The 21,117-nt window shown below is 36.9% G+C and overlaps 1 long non-coding RNA gene across 3 annotated transcripts in view; it reads right to left on the minus strand.

Annotated features, from left to right (window-relative positions):
• Positions 1-1,108: 1,108 nt before the first annotated feature.
• LOC105087415 (uncharacterized) overlaps positions 1,109-21,117 on the minus strand; it is a 38,332-nt gene continuing 18,323 nt past the window's right edge. For 2 of the 3 annotated variants that reach the window (XR_010382706.1, XR_010382708.1), the window contains 4 exons: positions 9,920-10,073; positions 3,688-3,780; positions 2,794-2,900; positions 1,109-1,300 (listed from right to left, as the gene is read on the minus strand). This is a non-coding gene — a long non-coding RNA (uncharacterized LOC105087415). Of the gene's footprint in view, positions 1,301-2,793; positions 2,980-3,687; positions 3,781-9,919; positions 10,074-21,117 lie in introns of all 3 variants that reach the window. The other variant, XR_010382707.1, reaches the window with a different exon arrangement.

Raw genomic sequence — 21,117 nt, forward strand, 5'->3', positions numbered from 1 at the left:
CACCAGGGCCAGGTGTGTTTTCCTGCTGTTCAGGCTGGGAACGAGCCTCCTCTCAATGGCCAAGGCCCTAGGTCAGGTGGTGCGGTTCCTCCAGACGCTGTTTCCAGTGTCCCTGGGAGAAAACGTAGCCATTGCCATGGGGATCCAATGCTTTCCAGGGCTATGTGGCCAGCATTGTCTCGAGACAAGGAACTATTGTTCGGGTAGAAATAGAGCATGTTTCTCACTGGGGATTTGGGCTTGAATAAGGATTCACATTTCAACAATGCCTCCTTTTGTAAAAATGGCTGATTCCCGCCCCCCCCCCCCCCCCTCCAGGCTTATGTGATTTCTTTTCAGACTCAGATCATGGCTTCTAACAACTGTTTCTCCTACAGTGTTTCTTAAGAATGTTAGGTATGTGTTCCTGAGTGTCAGGCACTCACGGAATAAACATGCCATTGAATATTAACATGAAGGCTTCGTGCTGTTCTGAGCACACTCTGGGATGGCTATGGCAGAAAGGCCAGGGGCAGGAAGGGATGTATTTCCAGGTGGCAGTTGGCAGTCATGGAAAGCAACATCTTCTGTGACTGACGCTTTAGATACGTTATTCCAATTAATCCCCACAATCACCTGAGCAGATATTATGCAAGTTTTTACAAGCGGGGAACGTAATTAGGTAACTGGAGCAAAATCACACAGCTGGTGAGAGCAGAAGCTGGGACCAGTTCCCAGATTTCACTCCAAATCTGTTCTCTGTCCACTTCCTTTTCCCTTCTCCCTTGCTGACCTTGGCAAATTTCATTTTTTTCTCAGACAAGCCACCTGGTGGGAAGAGTGCATGAAATGGTGCTTGTGAACGCTTCTGCCACAGGGCATGTCACATAATAGGTACTCAATAAAAATCACATTTTCTCCTCCCTGTCTCCGTTCTGCATCGTCTCACCTTACCTTTCAAATTTCTCTTTTTCTTTTTCTTCTCCCTCCTGTTTTTTCAGCTCTCACTTTCTTTTCACACTCATTTGTTTTTCTCTGTAGAAAAACAAAACTTAAAGATCCCATTCCCAGCAACAACAAAAGCTTAAAAAAAAATCACCTGGAATAAACCAATAAGAACTGCAAAGTCCACATGAAGAAAACGGTAACATTTTATTGAAGACACAAAAGAAGACCTGACTAGATGGAAAACTACATGGTTCTGGATGAAAGAGTAGATATTTCAAAGATGTCAATTTTGCAAATTAATCCATAAATTCAATGCAATCCCAGTACAAATCCTAACAGATCTGTTGAACTTGATAAGCTGATTTTACGGTTCCTGTGGAAGAGTAAACACACAAAAACAAGCAAAAAATTAAAGAAAAAAAATGAGGAAGAAACTGACTTTTCAGTTATCAGAATATACCAAATTTATGTAAATTAAAGAATGCTGTATTGATTCAGAATAAAGTAATGGGCAAATGGAACCAGAAAGAACAATTCAGGAATAAAGGGACATTTAGAATATAAAAAGGGAGCATTTCAAATCATAGCAAAAAGGAAAGACTTGAAAAATTGTATTGAGAGGGTTGGAAATCCTGAAAAGATTCATTTAGTTTCTAATATCACATCATACACACAAAATCCAAATGGATTAAACTCTAAACACTAACTGAAAAAAAAAAATTAGAAAGGAATTAGATTAAAATATAGTACATCAGTTTTTGTAATTTTAGGGGATGGTGAAGGCCTTCTCAGAAAGACACAAATTTCAGGTGCCATTAATAAAAAGATCTTATTTCAAAATATTAAAAGTTCTTTATGAAATAAGACACCAAAATAAAAGGTTCCAGTGAAAAGTCTTTGTAAAATATGTAAAACAAAGTATAATATATAAAATTTATTAAAAGCTCCCAGAATTATTAAAAGACATAAAATGTAAAACTGGAAAAAAGAAATGAAGAGATAATTCATTGAAAAATTAAAATATTAATAAAATATAGAAGATGCTCAATCTCAAAAATAATAAAGGAAATGCAAAATAAACAAGATATACTTTATAACCCATCAGGCTGTTAACAATTCAATAGATTGACACCAGTATTATCAGGTGGAAATGGGCAATTTCATACACAGTTTGTAAGAGTGTAAATTGGTATAATCTTTTCTGATGACAGCTTAGAACTACCTATCAAAATTTAAGATAAGCTTATTCTTGGAGTTCTTAATTCCATTTCTAAGAATCAATTCTTCTGAAATATTCACAGATATTCATAAAATAAAACACGGATAATCACTGCAGCTTCATTTATAATAAAGGAAAATTGGAAGAAGACAGAAATTTCCCTTAATTAGAGAATGGTTAAATGAAATGTGGTTCATTTATACTGTGGAATACTATATGATGATAGAAAAAATGAGGCAGATTTTCATTTACTACTTAGAAGAGCTCCAAGACATATGGTCAAGTGAAAAAAAGCAGGATATCATGTGCTGTGAGCGAGGGTTTGGTTTTTCACTTTTTTTCATACTATTTGTATTATCTGTAGTAAGCACATTTTGCTTATGTAAATAAGAACAAAAGGAATCTTACTTAATCTTACTTAATTTGATCCAAGTAACCACAGCAGTACTCCTCTCGTTCTCATGTATTCACTACGTTTCCTGGGCTACACTCTCCCAGGTCAGGGGTGGGTGGGTAACACTAGGGGCAAGAGGCTGGAGGCCCAAGAGAACAAAGCAAAGGCGATGCTGAACTTGAACTAGCACAAGAGAGGAATGCTTCTCCTCAACTCCCAGCAAAGGATGCAGCTATCAGCAAGAATCACTTACTTCCCTCTTTTGGTCTGGGCTTCAGTTGAAGTCCTTCCGGCAATGGAATCATGGTACCTGCCACCCAGCAGTGTGGCATCCACCTTCTGTTTCTTGGTAAACTCCCTCTGTCGCAGAGGAAAAACAGCACTGAGTATCTCTTGCCTCCTTCCCTTCTCCAAAACCTTCACCCCTGTTTAGCTGAAACTTTTAGGAAAAAAAGGAAAACTTAAAAAATTTTTTTGTAATATAAACATACACACATGAAGAGTATATATTTGACTTTGCATCAAACATTTTTTTTTTCTGGAAAAATTCCTTTAGAAAATTCAAAAGAAAATTATCATCGTTTATCACAAAATCATTATTCTCCTACAATACATCTTTGCCTATGTATTTCTTCTAGTTATTTTATACTCTTGGAACCATTTTCAAAATATTTATCTTCCATTAGGTTTTTCATCTAATTATGTTGCACTGTTTTCAGATTTTTTTCAGATGAGTATATTGGTTAGCCTAAGGTTCACATGACTGCAAGCAAGAACTAAAATTTTAAGTGATCCGAAAAATATGAAGCAGGATGAGTAATTTTGCACATACTGAAGAATACCAGAGTACTTGAGCATTTCTAGTAAAATGAACTCTGGTCTGAAAATCAAGAGACCTCAGCTCTGCGAATCAATGCCAGTCATTACGTACAATCTTGGACAAGGGTGTGTCCTCTTGGATATTTTAGATAGATGAGTTTCTTTACCTGTAAAGTGGACTGGGTAACAGAATTGTAAAACTCCCTTCCACTGATGAGATTCAAAGATTTCCGCTGATGCTTGGGCATGTAGCACAATTAGAACACAACTTAGAAACAGAAACAACAGTAGCAACAACATTAACAGGTACCATTCCAGGTGTGCTTACCAAGTGCGGAGAAACAGGCTATGTGCTTTATATATATATATCATCTTGTTTGTTCTTATCACTGCCATTTGAGGTTGAAATTATTTCCTCCATCTGTAGGTGAAGAAACAGAGACACGCGTCATTTTAAGGCTCTCCCTGCATTACACCATTACTGCTGCTGGGTGCAGAGAGGGAGGAGAGGAGGTTGGCAAGATGAGACCTTCAAGAATCTCTTGTTTCAGAAAGTGACTATGGCTCAAAGCTTCTTCCATTCCCTAGACTGTTCAGTTGTGGATGGGGCAATGAATTTCCATACTAGGCTGGAAATTTATAGCTGTGAGGGCATCCAGAAATTTTCCACTAAGATGAGAAATGATGTGTGTGGCTGAAGACAGATGAATCTTCCAGTTGAGCCTTACAAAAGACACTTCCAGGCCAGGTTCCTTGGCTGGCCGGATGCCTGAGATTCACTTATTGTGTGATTAAGTGATGGGCTTATGTTTCTAGAGCTAATGATTCAAAAGCTTTCTGTGATGTTAAGCTGAGACACGTGGAAAAACAAAAGGCAATTAGAAGCAATCAAAGCATTCAGAAATTAAGATTCAATTTCTGCATTTGCTAAACTCTTCATCAAGGAAGTCAGTAAAAAATTTTTAAAGCCCTGAATATCATACACAGAGAATTAAAACAGCAATCAGTTTTAAAATGTACACATGCTTCCCAGAACGCTTAGAACATTTAGGTCTGAGCCATTTTTCACTTGACTTATGTTGCATTTTTTCAGACATGAACACTCTCTTGAATGATATTTCTCTTTCAGTTTTGACAGCTGAATGAGTGGACATGTAACTCCATGAATGCCAAAAACACCCTTATAAGCATCACAGAATAAAAGCCATACCGAGCTATTTATACTCTTTTAGTTACATTTTGTTTAAAAATATAGGCACTGGTGGCTGTGGCAGTGGGTAGTGACAGTGGAGGCAGGGAGGGGAGAGGAGAGAAGCAAGGTAGAGTTGGGTGAAGCCCCCTCACCTGCCTTCAGACAGGCCGGAGGGAACTGCTGTGAACTAAGGGGAGTGGAGGAGCCTGGCAGAGCTGTCTGCTCCCCCACCATCCTGCTGTCCCATCTCTCTCACCTTGGCCTCGAGATACTTTGAGCCTAAGTTACTCTCCCAGTAACTCAGGCCTTGGCTTCCCGGGAGTGACTGTCACCTCTTGGACCTGGTCTTCCAGAAGACTGGTGTATCTGTTTCCTAGAGCTGCTGTAACTAAGTACTCAAAACTGGGTTGGTTAAAATTAAACGTTTATTGTTTCAAAGTTCTGGAGGCTAGAAGTCTGAAATCAAGATGTCAGCAGGACCATGCTCTCATAGTTTCAGTTCTGGAATTTCCAGTTTTTTCAAATCACTTTTGTTTTTAATTTCTTCTTATTTATTCCCTCATTGTGTTTATTTTCCTTTTAAACTTTGACCTTGCTTTAAATCTTCGTCTGCTCATTCACCATCTCTGATTTTTCTAGGTATTTTTTACTGATTGATATTTTTCCTCATTATAAGTTAAATTTTCCTGTTTCTTCACATCTAGAAATTTTTTATTGGATACTAGATATTAGCTGATATTTCTTAAGTATCTAAATTCTGTTGTCTCCTTTATAGAGTATTGGGCTTTGTTCTGGAAGGCAAGCAATTTACTTGAAAATTAGCTTAATCTTTCCAAGTCTTCTTTATAAGATTCGTTTGGCAAAGTCTAAAGTGGCTTTTTTCCTCCTAGTGCTAGATCAGACATACTCCTAAGTTGTGGCTTTTAACAGGTCTCTACTATATGCTGTAGGTGTTCAATAAGTTCCCTCTACTCAGAGAGTACTGATCAGTACTCAAACACCTCCCACCCCTGTGCCATCCTTGGAGGATGCACGTCACAGCACTCTGCTAGTTGTTCTTTCTCTGGTAGTAATTCCCTTTGGCCTTATAAAGTCTAACTCTGTTAATGAATAGCCTCGTATTTATTCCATATTCAAGGGATCTGCTACACAGATTTCTGGATCTTCTCTACATAGCTTTGTTCTCTACATTAGTCTTCCAGGCAAATTCCCACCACCTCCGGATCCCTGAATGCTGGTCCTGTCTCTTCACTTCATTGGGATTACTATGCTCTGCTTGGTTTACCTGTCCCAGCACCACCATGTAGAAAGCGTGTCCATCCAGAAATCCAAGGCGTTTATGGACCTCATTTCATTTGTTTCCATTTTCTCAGGGGCCACATTCTCTCAGTCCTGACAGGTCTATTGAATAGTGCCTAAAACTAACTAATTACACGTTCATTTTTTTTTCACCTTAGGAATATTAGTCAGGTACCAAGTGCCTCATCACACTAGAAATTTAGATTTTTACTGGTGAAAACCCTCCCCCTATGTTAGATCAAGAAATCTCCATCCAGTACTTGAACAAAATCTGGATGCTGGTAAGAGTTCTGGAAGTAGGCCAGTGGTATGCGGATTTAGGGAGATAGTTGTTGCAGAGGGGGTCATTGTGTTTTTCATTATAGATAATCCTGCTTTATTCTGTGATCACTTCTCAGGTTTTCCTCTTTTCTTTTCTCTTTCACTGTAATGTGTACATTGAGGAGTTACTTTGCTTGTCCTGCTCAGGATTTATTGTTTTTCTCTCATTTGAGAATTGATGTGTTTCATCAATTATTGAAAATTCCTCCTTATTAAATAAGCAAATATTGCCTCTTATCCATCATTCTCTTTATTTTCTTATTTTGGAGAAATTAGATATGAATTAGACCATTTCATTCTATCATTCTTTTTCGTATTTCTCTTATTGTAGACTTCACTTTGCATGATTTCTCAGATCTTCAATCTATTTCACTAATTATCACTTCAGCTGTGTCTCATCTGCTGTTTAGCCTGTTCAGTAAGTTTGTAACTTCAGTATTTACATTTTTCACTTCTAGAAAAATTATTTGGTTCTTTTCCAACATGCTTGTTTTCTTCTTTTCTTTCTTCCTCTTTCCTCCCTTCCTTCCTTTCCTCTTTCTTTCTTTTTCTTTTTCTTGGTACAATCAGTTGATTTGATCTGGGCTGTAAGTAAAAAGGCCCAATGTAAATTGTTTAAAGTGTAAGAAGTTCATCCCATATAACAGAAAATGCAGAGACTGGGAACTCCATAGTAGTCAGATTCAGTGGATCAGTAATATCATCAAGGATCCAGGATCTTTCTGTGTTTCTGCTTTCCATCCTAAGTATTTGGCTTTTGTCCTCAGCCTTTTCCCTTATGGTCACAAAATGACTACAGCAGCTCTAAGCACCTCATTCTCATGCAGATTGTCCAGTGGCAGAAAGGAGAATACCCCTTCAAATATCCCTTTGTTTGATCAATGAAGACTGTCAAAAGCAGCAGGTTTTCCCTTGTGTCTTGTTGATCAGAATTGAGCCACATGCCCTTCTTAAATCGGAAGACAATGGGATATGTATGTATATGTATGACTGGGACATTATGCTGTAAACCAGAAATTGACACAACATTATATAGTTGAAGTATAGTCAAGTGATTATACTTCAACTAAAAAAAAAGTGTTAGGTCCTTCCAGGCTCCTCTTTCCTCTCTGTTTGGTAAAAATAAATGTTAGGATGATTTCCAACGTTTAGAAATAAAAAACATGCACAGTAAAAAAAAAAAAAAGGAAGAAGGGAAAGAAAGAAAGAAAGAAAGAAAGAAAGAAAGAAAGAAAGAAAGAAAGAAAGAAAGAAAGAAAGAAAGAAAGAAAGAAAGAAAGAAAGGAAGGAAGGAAGGAAGGAAGGAAGGAAGGAAGGAAGGAAGGAAGAAAGAAAGAAAGAAAGAAAGAAAGAAAGAAAGAAAGAAAGAAAGAAAGGAAGAAAGGCAATGGAATTACCATGACTGATTAATACCAATTATAATTTGCCGTCTAAGGCTGAGGAGAAGCCCAGAATCCCCTGATACATATGGCTGCTTATGATGTAAACAAAAGTAACATTGAGCAATAAGAAGGAAATTTGGAGAAATTGCTATTTGGTACACAATCAACAATATCTGCCATTGTATCTATTCATTTAGAACAGTCTAATTCTGTAAATATTAGTAAATAAATATTTATTCCAAAGAATTGTTCAGATTGTTTTATTTTTTATATTTTCAGGGTCATAATACTTCTGATTATCTGGCAACTGTCTCAGAGTTGATCACTTCCTCATGTGCCTTGAAATTTTCTGATAATGAGCAAATCTTCATAGAGGACTTTTTTTCCCTGTAGGGAGTTTTATAAATACAGAATTGTAAAAGCGGTCTATGGTTTTGTTTGTTCAAATGTTTGCTTCAGCTGTGATTCCCGAGTTTTCACTGAGACCTGTTTTTACATTAATATTTCAGTGTGGGAAATGCTGTATTAAATGTGTAATATAAATGTTAATTCCATGTTATGCATGGTCCAGACATGAGGCTTTGACATCTTACAGAGACATGTTTGATTTCTATCTTGAGGCTCATGGAGTCAAATCCTTTTTTGGCTTCCCAGAACCAGTGGGCATGGTTTTTTTTAGTTTTCCTTTTCTAGAAGTGGCAGCCCTTCCAGAGACCTGGTTTTTTCCAGGATTTATCCTTCTCAATCAGGCTGTTTTGTTGCACACCTCCAGGGAATGCCATTCATGTGGGAACTGTCGTTCTGCCTGCATTTGCATTGTGCTCTGTTTCCTCTAGGCTGGTGGGAGCTCAATTCCAAATGTGCAGCCACAAGAGACCACATTTCATCAGAGCTCTCCCCTTTGTTTTGAGCTCTGGTAAGTGCTTAATTTTTTATTCATATTCTGTCCAGCAGTTTAATGTGCTTGTGGTTGAGGGAGGGGGGTCTATATTAGTTCAGTTTACCCTGTTACTCAAACATTTTATTTATAAACATTTATTATAGCTTTATTTTTTACTTTTATATTTGAATCGACTTAAATTTTTTTCAGATGATAACTAGGAGTATGGATGTTTAGAAAAGCTACTAAGTTTTGTCTGTTGATTTTGTATTTTGCTTATCTTATAGAACAAATATCCTTTTTTGTTATTGATTTTCTTATATTTTACCCATATGCAGTCATATTGCCAGCAAATAATAGTGTTGCCTTACTTATATGTAAGCCTCTTACCAGTTTTACTTTCTTCTTTTATTGCTTTGTTTATGTTTGCTATGACAGTCGTCGTATTAGTGACCACTGTGCCAAACTTTCAGAGATGATTCTGAGTCACTGTGTTTTTTTTTTTTTTCATCAAGTTATAGTGGGTATGGAGACACTGTCCAGATTCCCTTTCAAGGAAGGGAATCTGTTGTTACAGCTCTCAGTTCTTTCAGGGTTTCCCTCAGCTACAGAGAGCTGCCTCAGCCAAGAGCACACCCTTCCCAGGTTGCCCCAAATCCAGTGATTAATCAAGGCAATGGTAAAATGGTCCAACCCTTTGGGTCTAATGCAGGAGACTGCTGACAGGCCTCTCTCTGCCCAGTCTTCCTGTCTTCTCCCTTCCACAGGGATTCATCCTGAAAAAATACCCTGCACACTGAAATCTGTGTTGCTGTCTGTATCTTTGGCTACATTCTTATTGACCGTATATGGACTTCTCATAATCACTTATTTCTAATTTATTTCTAATTTTAACTTTAAAAATCTCTAAAGCAAGATTCACTTTTAAAACTTTCTTTATTCTAGTTGTGTGATAAACACACACATAGCTACCTTTTAATATTAATTAAATGTTTAAAATTTAATTATGATCAAAGAATATAATCTAGTATATTTCTCTAGAATTTATTGAGATTTCATTTGTGATCTAATATTTGGTCCAAAGCTACATATTATTCAAAGCTCTTAGAAAAAATGTGATTTTCCTTTCATTGGGAACACAGTTAACAATTTATCTATTAAGTCATTCTTACTGATTGGATACTTAAATTTGCAAAGTTTTGTATTCTTAATTAAATTCTGAGTATTTGGTTTGCCAAGGACAATAGAGTTATGATACAGTTTGCCACTGTCATCATGCATTTTTAATTTTCTTTTATCATTATAGCAGTATTCCCTTTAGGTTTATGTTATTGAGGCATAAAGATTTATAACTCTTTTATTTTCTTGGAGGATTTTACCTTTTCTCAATAAACACTTCTTAGTTTAACCTACTTATTTACTTCTTAACTCTGGTAGGTTTAACTAAATATTATCATATGCCTTATTTTTATTAGTCTTTACTTACCATAACTTTGCCCTTCCTTTTATTTTAATCCTTCTGTTTTGTTTGTTTTCAACAGGGTATTTTAAACTCCATTTGAAAGGCAGTGTCTTTTAATATGGACATTTTACTCCTGTGTGTGACAGGCTACATCCATCTTAGGTCTGTACATCTTGGCCTGGAACAGCAAGGAAATTAGAAAAAGATAAGATAGGAATCATTTGGCTTAAGTAAGAGTTTGTCTTTTCACAGGAAGTTAGAAAATTTGGCGTAGCCCATTTGACTGTATTTCGAAAGAGCGACCACGTCAATCTGTAGTTCGGACAGTTGGCCAGGGACAAAGACATCTGGGAAAGAGACCTAACCTAAGGAGCTTTCTGAAACGGTCTTTCTCAGAAGGTGTGCTCTTCGAGTTGTGGGAGTAGCCTGAGCAGCCTTGTAACCTTTCTCTCTTCTACTTCCAAGGCCAGAAACTAGAATTGCAAATAAGTTAGTTAAAAAAATACAGGTATAGGGGTGAGTGTACAGCTCAGGGGTTGAGCGTGTGCTTAGCATGCATGAGGTCCTGGGTTCAATCCTCAGTACCTCCATTAAAAAATAAATAAATAAATCTAATTACCTAACTGCCCCTCCACCAGAAAAAAAAAAAAAAAGAATTAAAAAGTGTGCAAAATCAGTAAGACAGATCAAAAAACAGTTCATGGATTCAAAAAAATATTTCAAAAAATACATTTATGTAGAATGTGGTCAGAGTCTGAAGTGAGAGTCAGAGTAGAAAAGAGGTCAGGATAAGAAGCAGTTTAAACAAAAAACAACCCCCCACAGAAATTATTTTAAGACAACTGCAATATTATCAGTCCATTTTTAGGGCTCTGCCAAGTTTCCAAAAGCCTCATTGTTGCTGTTGAAGCCTCTGACAGAAAATACTAAAGTAAACCAGTTTGTTAGAATTGTTCCTCTTCCCTCATACTGTTTATATCTGTTGCCCCATGTTCTCCAGTTTCAGACTGACAAAAGGCTGCTGGGAGTAACTCATAAAGACTAAGGACTTGGCCTCTTCATTTTGTTTTGTTTTCACACTGACAAAAAAAAAAAAAAAAAAAAAAAAAAAAAGGCTGCTGAGTACAGATTCAAATAACTCTGTATGGTTGAGTGCTTTTCTGTGTTCATGGATGCCTGAGGCCTGTTTATTTTGGGAGGCACACTGGCATTCATTTCCACTAGAAAGTAGCAGAGGGAAGCCAGACCCTTTTTTCCCACAGAAGGGGAGCAAAAAATATAAAAAAAAAATTTTTTTAGAAAGGATGATCAGTGATAAGCAAGAACATGTCAAGGAATATTACATATTCTGTTTTAGGAAATTTGGAAGTGCTCAGTGCTTGGGAAATCAGGAAATGGCAATTTTAAAGTAATCTATTTCTATATCTCAGGGGTGGTACTGTGAACCTATCCAAGGGTCTGAGGTCTAAATGCAACAGAAAGCGGAAATGAAAAATAAGGAACGAGAAGAACCCAGTTTAGAAAGGAGACAGCCTATTCCGCTGAAGAAACATGGGACCTAGATCTTGTACTGGGCAGCAGACATTTTCATGCAGGGTTGTTGGAATTACCAATAGATTTCCAAGTGGAAGATCAGTTAAGAACTGAGTCACCTAAGGCATTAGATATGAAAGAACACGGGATGCCCAATTTGTAGAGGATTGGCCTATTATTTCTTTCTGCGTTTTTTATTTTATACAGCCACCCTTCTAAGCTGAAGAAACTGATGGCTCCAGTGTGATTTCATTAATGGGTATTTCTTTGACACTGTCACCTACATGGTTATAAAAATAAAAGAAGTTTTCAGAACTTCTTTTCAGAGGACTTTTCACGCTTTTTTAGAGAAAAGACAAAGTTCTAGTCACTAGGTGCTTGAACCCCAGATCAAAAGAACCGATCTAAACTCCTAACCAAAAGTAAGATGGACATACGACTTATGGCAGCTCATGTGACCTCTGGCTATGGAGAATGGCTGTCTGGTCTCCATCCAAGTTCCTCAAACAGGCTAGGATTGCAGTAGTTAATCTCTGAGACTCAGTTCCATGGAGACTGATACACCTACTTCCTCCGCCAGGTCTAGATCTATTCAAGTAAATTGACTTAACAATCCCTCTTTGAATAATCTATCCCATGGAAGTAAAAGCACAAATATTTAAGTCCCAAAATGTTCATTGTAGCAATATTTATAGCACTCACAAGACTGGAAACAACCAATGGCCTTTATTAGGAATGATCAAATGAATGTTGGTACTTCTGTCCTGTGGAATATTATATAGCTATATTTAAAAGTGGGTTCATGAATAACTGAAAAACTGTGCTGAACACTGGAATTTGACACAACATTGTAAAATGATTACAAATCAATAAAAAATGTTAAAAAAAATAAAAGTGGGTTCAATCCCTATTTATTGATGGTAAGTATAGTAGCTAGAACTTTTAGAATGTTCACTATGTATTTGCCAGCTCTGTGCTGTACATTTTATCATCTTATATAATGAGAACTATTATTTCTCCTACTTCATTTTATAGATAAGAAAATTGAGCACAAAGGTAGTTACATAATTTTCCAAAGATATCAGAGCTAGTTAGCAAGGAGTCAGAATTTAAGCCTAATCAGTTTGACTCCATAATCTGTGCTTTTTATCCCTGTACTAGCTTACAAGTTGCAGAGAAATGGAAAGTAAGACAATGTGAATAATAACAAACAATATGAAAAACTACATAATGTGTCTCTGTGTTTGTATAAAGTTGTATGAATATGAAGAAGAGCATGGAGAGATACAACCAGACATGAACAGGGGTTACCTTGGGGAGCCAAGTGTGGTGGGGATGGATGGGATGGGAGAGCTTATTAACTTTTTATTTATACATCTTTGCATTGTTTTCTAGGTTATAGACACCACATCTAATAGTTGTATCTCTAGTCTAACTGATAAAGTTCTTTGTGCATCCATAATACATTCCAGGATTCCTTCATTTATCCGAAGAACACTTACTGAATCTCTGCTATAGGGCAAGCACGAAACCAGGCACACGGACATAGACATTAAAGGTATCTACAGGCACTTCAAGGAAACAGACAAGTAGAGCATGTCTTAAGTGTTAGGATAGCAGTAAAAAAGAATAATAATCGGGACAGTTAATGGTAATGGTAATGGTTAATGGTGATCCTGAAATGTTTCCCCCCAAAGCAGTACCAGACAGCCTTAGCTTAGCAATGTTCTACAATCTTAACTTCACTACTGTCGCCTCCTAGCATAACGTAACGCAGGGATCAGCAAATTATCACTAGCAGACCAAACCCACCTACCACTTGTTTTTGTAAATAAACTTTTGCTGGAATACAGCCCCACATGTTGGCTTATGTGTTATCTGTGGCTCCTTTCACACTACGGTGGCAGAACTGAGTCACTGTGACAATGGCAAAACCTATGGCCCACAAAGTAAGGGATGTTTTCTGTCTGTCTCTTCACAGAAAAAGTTTCTAGACCTCTGTCATAGAGTATTGAAATCTGAACGGTCTACATCCACACTTGTTATCAGTTTCCTTTATTTCCTGTTTTCTTTCCTTTATTATTAAAGATATCCCCCACTTCAAAAGTTTGCTTTATGCCGTTTCACTTTTACGAAAGACCTATATTAATTCCCGTCTTCCCTTACAGAAAAAAATCTGAGGACTTTGCCAAAAAAAAAAAAAAAAGCAAAAAATGAAAAGAGTGTCAGTGTTTGTCTTGCAGGGATCCCTGATAGAGGCAGAGGCAGCGTGTACTCTGAGTACTGAGAGTGGCACCACCAAGCTTTTTCCCCGAGAACTACACTCAGCATCTCAGCATCAAGGCACCATAGCTTTGAACTATGTCTGTGAGCATCTGCGCTTTATCTTGACTTGTTTTGAGCATATGTTAGCAAGATGTGTCTTAAGGTAACTGCCTCTTCGCATTCTGTCACTCAAAGCAAGAAATTCACCTTCTATTCTATTTTCCACCCTTTATGCATAATCACGACGTTCAGACTGGCTCACCAGAGTTTATACCTCAAGTCTATGTAAAACAACAAAGAATACCCCCAATCTGTAAAATGTGAATTTTCTCCCATTTAATTTGCTATAGAGAAACTGAAGTCCTAAAACAAATCCCTGCTCCTTTTGTTGAAATTAAAGTCTGAAAGATATTATAGTCCATTATTCTCACCATCCTTGTTTCTTATTTTGTTCACTCTTGGCCAGTTGGAATTGCTGCACTCACATGGCATCTCAATTCCTTTTTTTCACAGTGGTGGCCTGGAACATCTTCCACTGGGACGGGTGGAGCTCCCACAAAGCCCTCTAAAATTAGATTAATTTAGACCCACTGGCCTCAACGCTCTGGTTTTCTGAAATTTGTAGGGTCAGTAGGACATACAAGAACATCAATGAATCAGCCTACATTCACAAACTACATGTGAATACCAGTTGTGACAGCAGTTCATTCCCAAGCAAAGTCATGTATCTAGATCCCAGGGCATGGTATGATCCAGACTGCATTGCTGTTGGCAGTCAAAGAACATAACAGAGACTTAATGTTTTCTTAGGGAAAGGTGGGTAGGCAAAGAAGCAGGAGACAGAAAAAATAGAAAACATGTTTCATATTCTTCCTGTTCTGAATACAAGACCAACACCCAGTTTTATGAGATGATCACATTCCTTTTTGAGTTTTGAAGCAAACATGATTCTTGGAGGCAGTGTTTGGGTACAAGCTTTTAAATTTCCTTTTTAGCTCTTAGATTTTTAATAATCTCACTGAATTTCTTTCTCTATATCAACTTGACTAATAAGGGTTTTCATTTCTCTTTAAATGTCTGTTTGAAACAAAATCACCTTTCATGCTAACCCCTAATCCCATCCCACCACAGCTGAACCCACAAACTTAGCTCACAGCTATCATTTGAGCTTATGAAATGAACAAGTTAGAAGCACTTTGAGGCAATGTGCTAGTGGAGACCATGATGGTGAGGGCCAGGGTAGTGATTTCCAGTGTGGCTTCTAAGTACAAGCCACATGAATCCAAAGCTGAATTCCACAGTGATTTCCCTTTTCTTGTATCTTCTTCAAAATAGCATAAAGAGAAACTAGATTTGGAACCTCCATTCTAGTGCTACCCACCCATGCCAAGCAATAAGAATTTGAATTCCAAATGTTTCCCTCTAGTGTTCTCTAGTCCTCAGGACTCAAAAGCCTTTTACAGTTTAAAATGTGACTGGCCCACGGTCATGACTAAGTAATACAATGAAGGGGAACACAAGCTCTAGTAACAACAACAAATTACCCCAGTATCAGGACCTAAAACCCTGTATATTGAAGCTCTGTCTGTCTTGAGATGAACATTTTCTGACTCTAAAAGGACCTCTTTTCCTGAAAATCTAATATTAACTCAAGTTACAATGTCAGCTGTCACAAGGGCACCAAAAACGTCCCTACATGGTACTTTGGCCTAAATACCAGTTCTTATGAAGATACCTACATGAGCAGACACTGGATATCAATTAGTACTGGTTTGGGGAAAGTGGGGTTTTATATGCTAATATTACTTCCAAGTATCCAACAATCCTGTCCCAATGCTCACCTCTCCTCCTTGTGGGATTTCAAGCCATATATGTGCAAGAAGCAATAACCAAATGGGAAATAACATAACCCTTTATTAATAGCAAGAGACATATACAACCATAAACTTACACCTGTGTATTGCAGGCCTGAAGGTGTGCCACCATAATTCAAAAACCCTAAGGGATTTCTGGAAGATACAAAACAGAGAGAATGGACTGATGGCAAAAACTCAACAGAAATGAACAATTCTCAACTTCATATGAGAAAAAAGGAAATGTTATAAGAACCCTGAAATATGCCCAAGCTCAAAAATAGAGTTAAAGAAAGAGTTGCTAATGGAAAAATTAATTAAACTCAATAAACAGAACTAATTCTCACAGAAGTTGAGTCAATACAGGGAACAGAAGAAGAATATAGCCGGTAACATGAAAGAGACTTGACAGGATATTTTAACAAGGGAAAAAATTTGCTGTGAATAATAAGCACTTAGGAATTTTGGAAATTCAAAATACAATTCCTGAAACATAAAACTAAACTCAGTGGAGGGCTGAATAGCAGAATGGACCCTACTGAAGACAGAATTAGTGAGCAGGAATATCTACTACTTTATTCTTGCAGAATATGCAAAAGAAAAAAGAAGAAAGTGTTAGAAAAAAGAGAAAAGACACAGAGGTCTTTTCCTGGGTCTGTAAAGTCTCAGTTTCAGGAAGAATTGAGCGAAGAAAAAAATTAAAGAATAGAAAATACTTTGTGTTGGAAAAAGCCTTGAGCATTCAGGTTAGAAAGGTCTGTCTACCAGATGGTGAGGAAGAAAAATAATTTTTAAAATATCTATAAAAGTCCTAGTAAAACTTCAAACACAAAACGAATATACTAAATTACCCAGAGAGAATAAAAAAGTGTAACAGAGAAAGAGCCAGACTGACTTCAAACTTCTCATCTGAAACACAGGACACAAGAGTTTGAAAGAGTAACATCTTTAAGTTTCTGTGGGAAATTCTGACCTAGTGTTCTCCATTATTCTAAATCAGTATTTAAGAGTAATGGCAGAAGAAATGTTTTCCATAAAACTCATCATCATAAAGCCTTTAATAAAGGTTTAAGCAAGAGTGTATTCCAGACAAAATAAAATATAACCTGAGAAGAGGAATATATGGAATAAAAGAAGTAATAGGGAGTAAAAAATACATCATTATATCCAAAAAAATTGTTGATACTAAGGCCGTATAAGTGAAAGTTAAGGTTTGCAGCCAATGAAAATAGAAGCAAAATATAAATAAAATTTGATAATCTAGACCTAAATTTGTAGATTATTTCAGAAAAACATGAAAGAGCTCAGAAGAAACGCTGGAAGATTTTGTAGTGTAGGGTCATATTGGGAAAATTAGAGAGATTATAAATCCTGAAGAGTTTTGATTCTGACGGAAGAATGTAAGTTAAAATTGTGTTAGAGTTGGACTGCTTATCACCTTTCTAAGAAAAATTCTGAAATCTGAAACACACCTAGCCAAAAAGGTTGCAGATAAGGGATTGTGGACATTGTAGTAATTTAAGAAGGTATGGCAAAGAACTTTTTCTTTCATAGTGCATAAGTGCTATGTTCTAGATAATATTAAATCTTGCTTACAAGATAGAGTTCTTAAACTGAATAATAAAAAGCTACCCAAACGAAAGCAGAACTCTGTTGTTTAAAAGACCACTAGATCAGTATTTCTCAAAGTGTAGTCTGGAGACTACCTGCATAAGATGCTCTGGAATGCCTCTTACAAATTCTGGGGCCATACTGCAAACTCGAAATTAGTTTCTGCGGGTTAAGATCTGAAATTTAGGTTCATCTTCCTTTGAACTATCAAAGTTCTTTGTCTATAACTCTCTATGTCATTTACCTCCCTCTGCTTTGAGCTTTGTTTGTGTATTTATGTCTTCCCCATTATAAGAGTCAAAAGTCATGAAGGCAGAGACTGTCCCTGAATACCCTGCGGGACACAGGACACTGCCTTTCACAGAGATGTGCACCATCATATGCAACTGTGTTTATGTTTCTTCACAGTATTATTACCTGTCATAGTGCAAGAGGAATTAATCTACTCAAACAGAACTCTGTGTAAATAACTATTTTAATAAATTTTTGAGAATGAAATTCTTTTGTGTCCTTTATTTAAAAAAAGATAGATTGGGGGAAACATTCCCTCACAATCATCACTCTCCATTAAAATGTGAGTTGTTTATTTAAGCATCTATAAACCTAATGCACCATTACAATGAATATAAATAGTACATAATATTTATAAAGGAGGGTGCTCTCTCTCTACATATATATATATATCTAATACAAGGAGACATAATTTCAAAAAATAAGCAGGGAAGCATTCTCCACAAGAAATGCCACACCTTGACCATGCTAGCAACCTCAGTTCTCTTTCAGCAGGTAATGCCAATCTCAGAGAAGATACCTTTGTAGCTTCCTCTCAGGTTCTAGACCCAAGTAAAGATGAAGCGAATAGTGAAGAACTACTTAACTACACGGCATTACATACTAATCTGCCCCTACATCCTTTCTTTTGTCTCCAGGTATTTCATCAAAGGTGTTGAGTAGGAGGAGGGCTGACCTCATACCATTCCAAGACAAATGGGAGAGGGGAGGGGACAGCTTAAGTGGTAGAGCACATGCTCAGCATGCATGAGGTCCTGGGATCAATCCCCAGTACCTCCTCTAAAAATAAATAAATAAACCTAATTACCTCCCCCCACCAAAAAAAAAAAAAAAAAAGACAAATGGGAAGGAAATTACATAGACTTCTCAAAAGCATATGGTGAAAATACAATTTTCTTCACTACATAGGGAGGTGTTAATAAACACTAAAACAAACACATTTCATTATTTGTTTTGAACATTAACTTTCACTAGTACCAGTGTAAGTTTCCTTTACTGTTATGTCTGATAGAACAAGCTTCTGAGATGCCATCCTGGCTTGTGTCCATCTGAGAAAAGAGCTCAGGAGCAGTGTTGCAGCACATTCCCCAATACAAATAGCCCTGAGAATATTTATGGCTACGACTCCTGGAATAGATAATTTCCACGTCTATTCTTGACATTTATCCCTAGGATATCAATGAGGACAGTGGTACACAAACCACCTCTGGGCTTATTCTACTATTGATTTTAGAACTTTGAATACGAGATGCTTTTAAAAGCCACATCTCCACCTCCATGTGTCTCCATGTGATCTGGAGACACAGACAATAAGCTAATAAGCAGATCATAAATGAGTTAAAATTCCCAATGCTGTGAAAAGGAGAGGCCACATCAATGGGATAGAGCACAGAAAGAAAAAGTCTCCTGGGAGCGATTCTGAGACTCATTAACGCACCTTATCATTGATTCTGCAATAGAACCAGCAGGAGTCATTCTAGCCTCCCATTGGGAAGCAAATAATTATTTGCTAATTCAAATGGGATTCTTAAAGAAAGCAGATTAGCATACGGAAAATCATACTATCAGAATTTAAAAAAAGAATACCCATAGAACAAAAAAACAAAATGTAGAATTAAAAAAGTAGGCTATAACAACATAAAATTTCTCTATTTCCACCTGCTAGTTTTCTCCCAATTCTTAAAACACCTCTAAATTAAAAAACAAAAGTGACAAGTATCATGAATGAAATTAATATAAAATGAAACCCTGTTCATGTTTGCAAATACATAAAATAAAACACATAGGATTACAAAGAATACCAAAGATAATGAAATACAGTTGTCAAAGCACTAAAATAATATGTTTATGGTAATATATGTGCTGCTTTATTAATAAATAACAATATCTAACAGCTGGTCTACTAAGTACCATAATTTTACAGTAAATTATATTACAATATATCTGTAGCAATGGTAATGTGAGGTGCACATGAAACTCTCCATCCTATTTCCTCCATTGTCAGTACGAGGGTTAATGTGTCTGTTTCCGATGGGTGGCCCCCTGAGAAGGAGAAGCACCAAGAAGGCCCCTGACCATTTCAGTCCTTCCCTCCAGGGTCCAAGGATGGAGGCAAGTTGTTGTGATTATGAAGTTCAATGGGTACAACCAATCATAAGGTTTTCCTGGAGATCTCTCATGAAATAAGCCTCAAGATTCTTTCAATCCAATTCTCAAAGTTCAGTGCCAGCCTAAAGGTTGCCACCAAATTTTAAAACTCTTGCCATTTAGACTAGTGAATGCTAGAGGGCTGTTGCCTGGACTTCCATGGTGATTTCACTTGTGATAAATATCACCACATGGAAAGCAAACTGGAGTCTTCGATGCCAGCCTTGGGAAAGTTTGGGATGGGGGAGCCGTGAGGATTCTCTCGTGAAAATATCCCTGTCTATGATCTATTTGCTTGCTGGAGATAGGACGTTGAGTCCCTGGGCATGCCTGTGTCAGGGACTTCCAGGGGCTTGGGTCTGCCTTGGTGCTCAAATCTTAACTCTATTATTAGGTCTTCCTCTTGGAATGTTGCGATCAATGACTCCTTTTCTTCCTCAGCCTTGAGTAGTTCTGACTAATCACAGAATTCAGGCAATTCCAGGGGTTTGTGGTGAAATCTAATAATTCCTGGGTATAATTTTCTCCCATTCTGACCTAATCTTATTTCTCCAAGTAAGGGCTCCCTTATTTTTCATCATGAATGGCCAATCGTTGACACATCTCCAGCATGAACTAGTGATTAGAAGATTTTCCCTTTCGTGTTGATGCACAGTTATGATTACAATTGATTCCCAGCAGGTTCTACAAAACACTCTGCAAGGCCCAACTAACCAAGAAGATAGAAAGAGCACAGAGAATAAGTCAACGGCAGGTACACAGAGTTGTGGCTCTCAGATTCTGTTGCATGTTACAATAACCCATGGAGCCTTCAAAACATGCTGAGTCCTTGGAAAATAGTACAGAGGTTCCTCAAAAAACTAAAAACAGAACTACTATATGATCTATCAATTCCAATCCTGGGTATATATCTGAAGAAAACAAAAACTTTAATTCAAAAAGATACATGCACTCCAATGTTCACGGAAGCATTATTTATAGTAGCCAAGACATGGGAGCAACCTCAGTGTCCATCAACAGATGAATGGATAAAGAAGATGTGAGATATATTATATAGAGATATTATATAGAGATATATTATATAGAAATATTATATAGAGATATAATATATCTCACATCTTCTTTATATATCTTTAAATAATGGAATATATGTATATGTAATAGAATATTACTTAGCAATATAAAGAGTGAACTTCTGCCATTTGCAACCATGTGGATGAACCAAAAGGGTATTTTGCTTAGTAAAGTAAGTCAGACAGAGAAAGACAAACACTGTCATCACTTATATGTGGAATATGAAAAAATTCAAACAAATCAAATATAACAAAACAGAAACAGACTCACAGACATTGAGAATAAACTAGTGGTTACCAGTGGAGAGAGGAAGAGGGGAGGGGCAAGATAGGAGTAGGAGATTAAGAGGTACAAACTACTACGTATAACATAAATAAACAAGGATATATTATACAGCACAGGGAACTACAATCATTATTTTGTAATAACTTTAAATAGAGTATAGCA

Source organism: Camelus dromedarius, chromosome 10 (assembly GCF_036321535.1).
Source record: "Camelus dromedarius isolate mCamDro1 chromosome 10, mCamDro1.pat, whole genome shotgun sequence".
Classification (NCBI taxonomy): Eukaryota; Metazoa; Chordata; class Mammalia; order Artiodactyla; family Camelidae; genus Camelus; species Camelus dromedarius.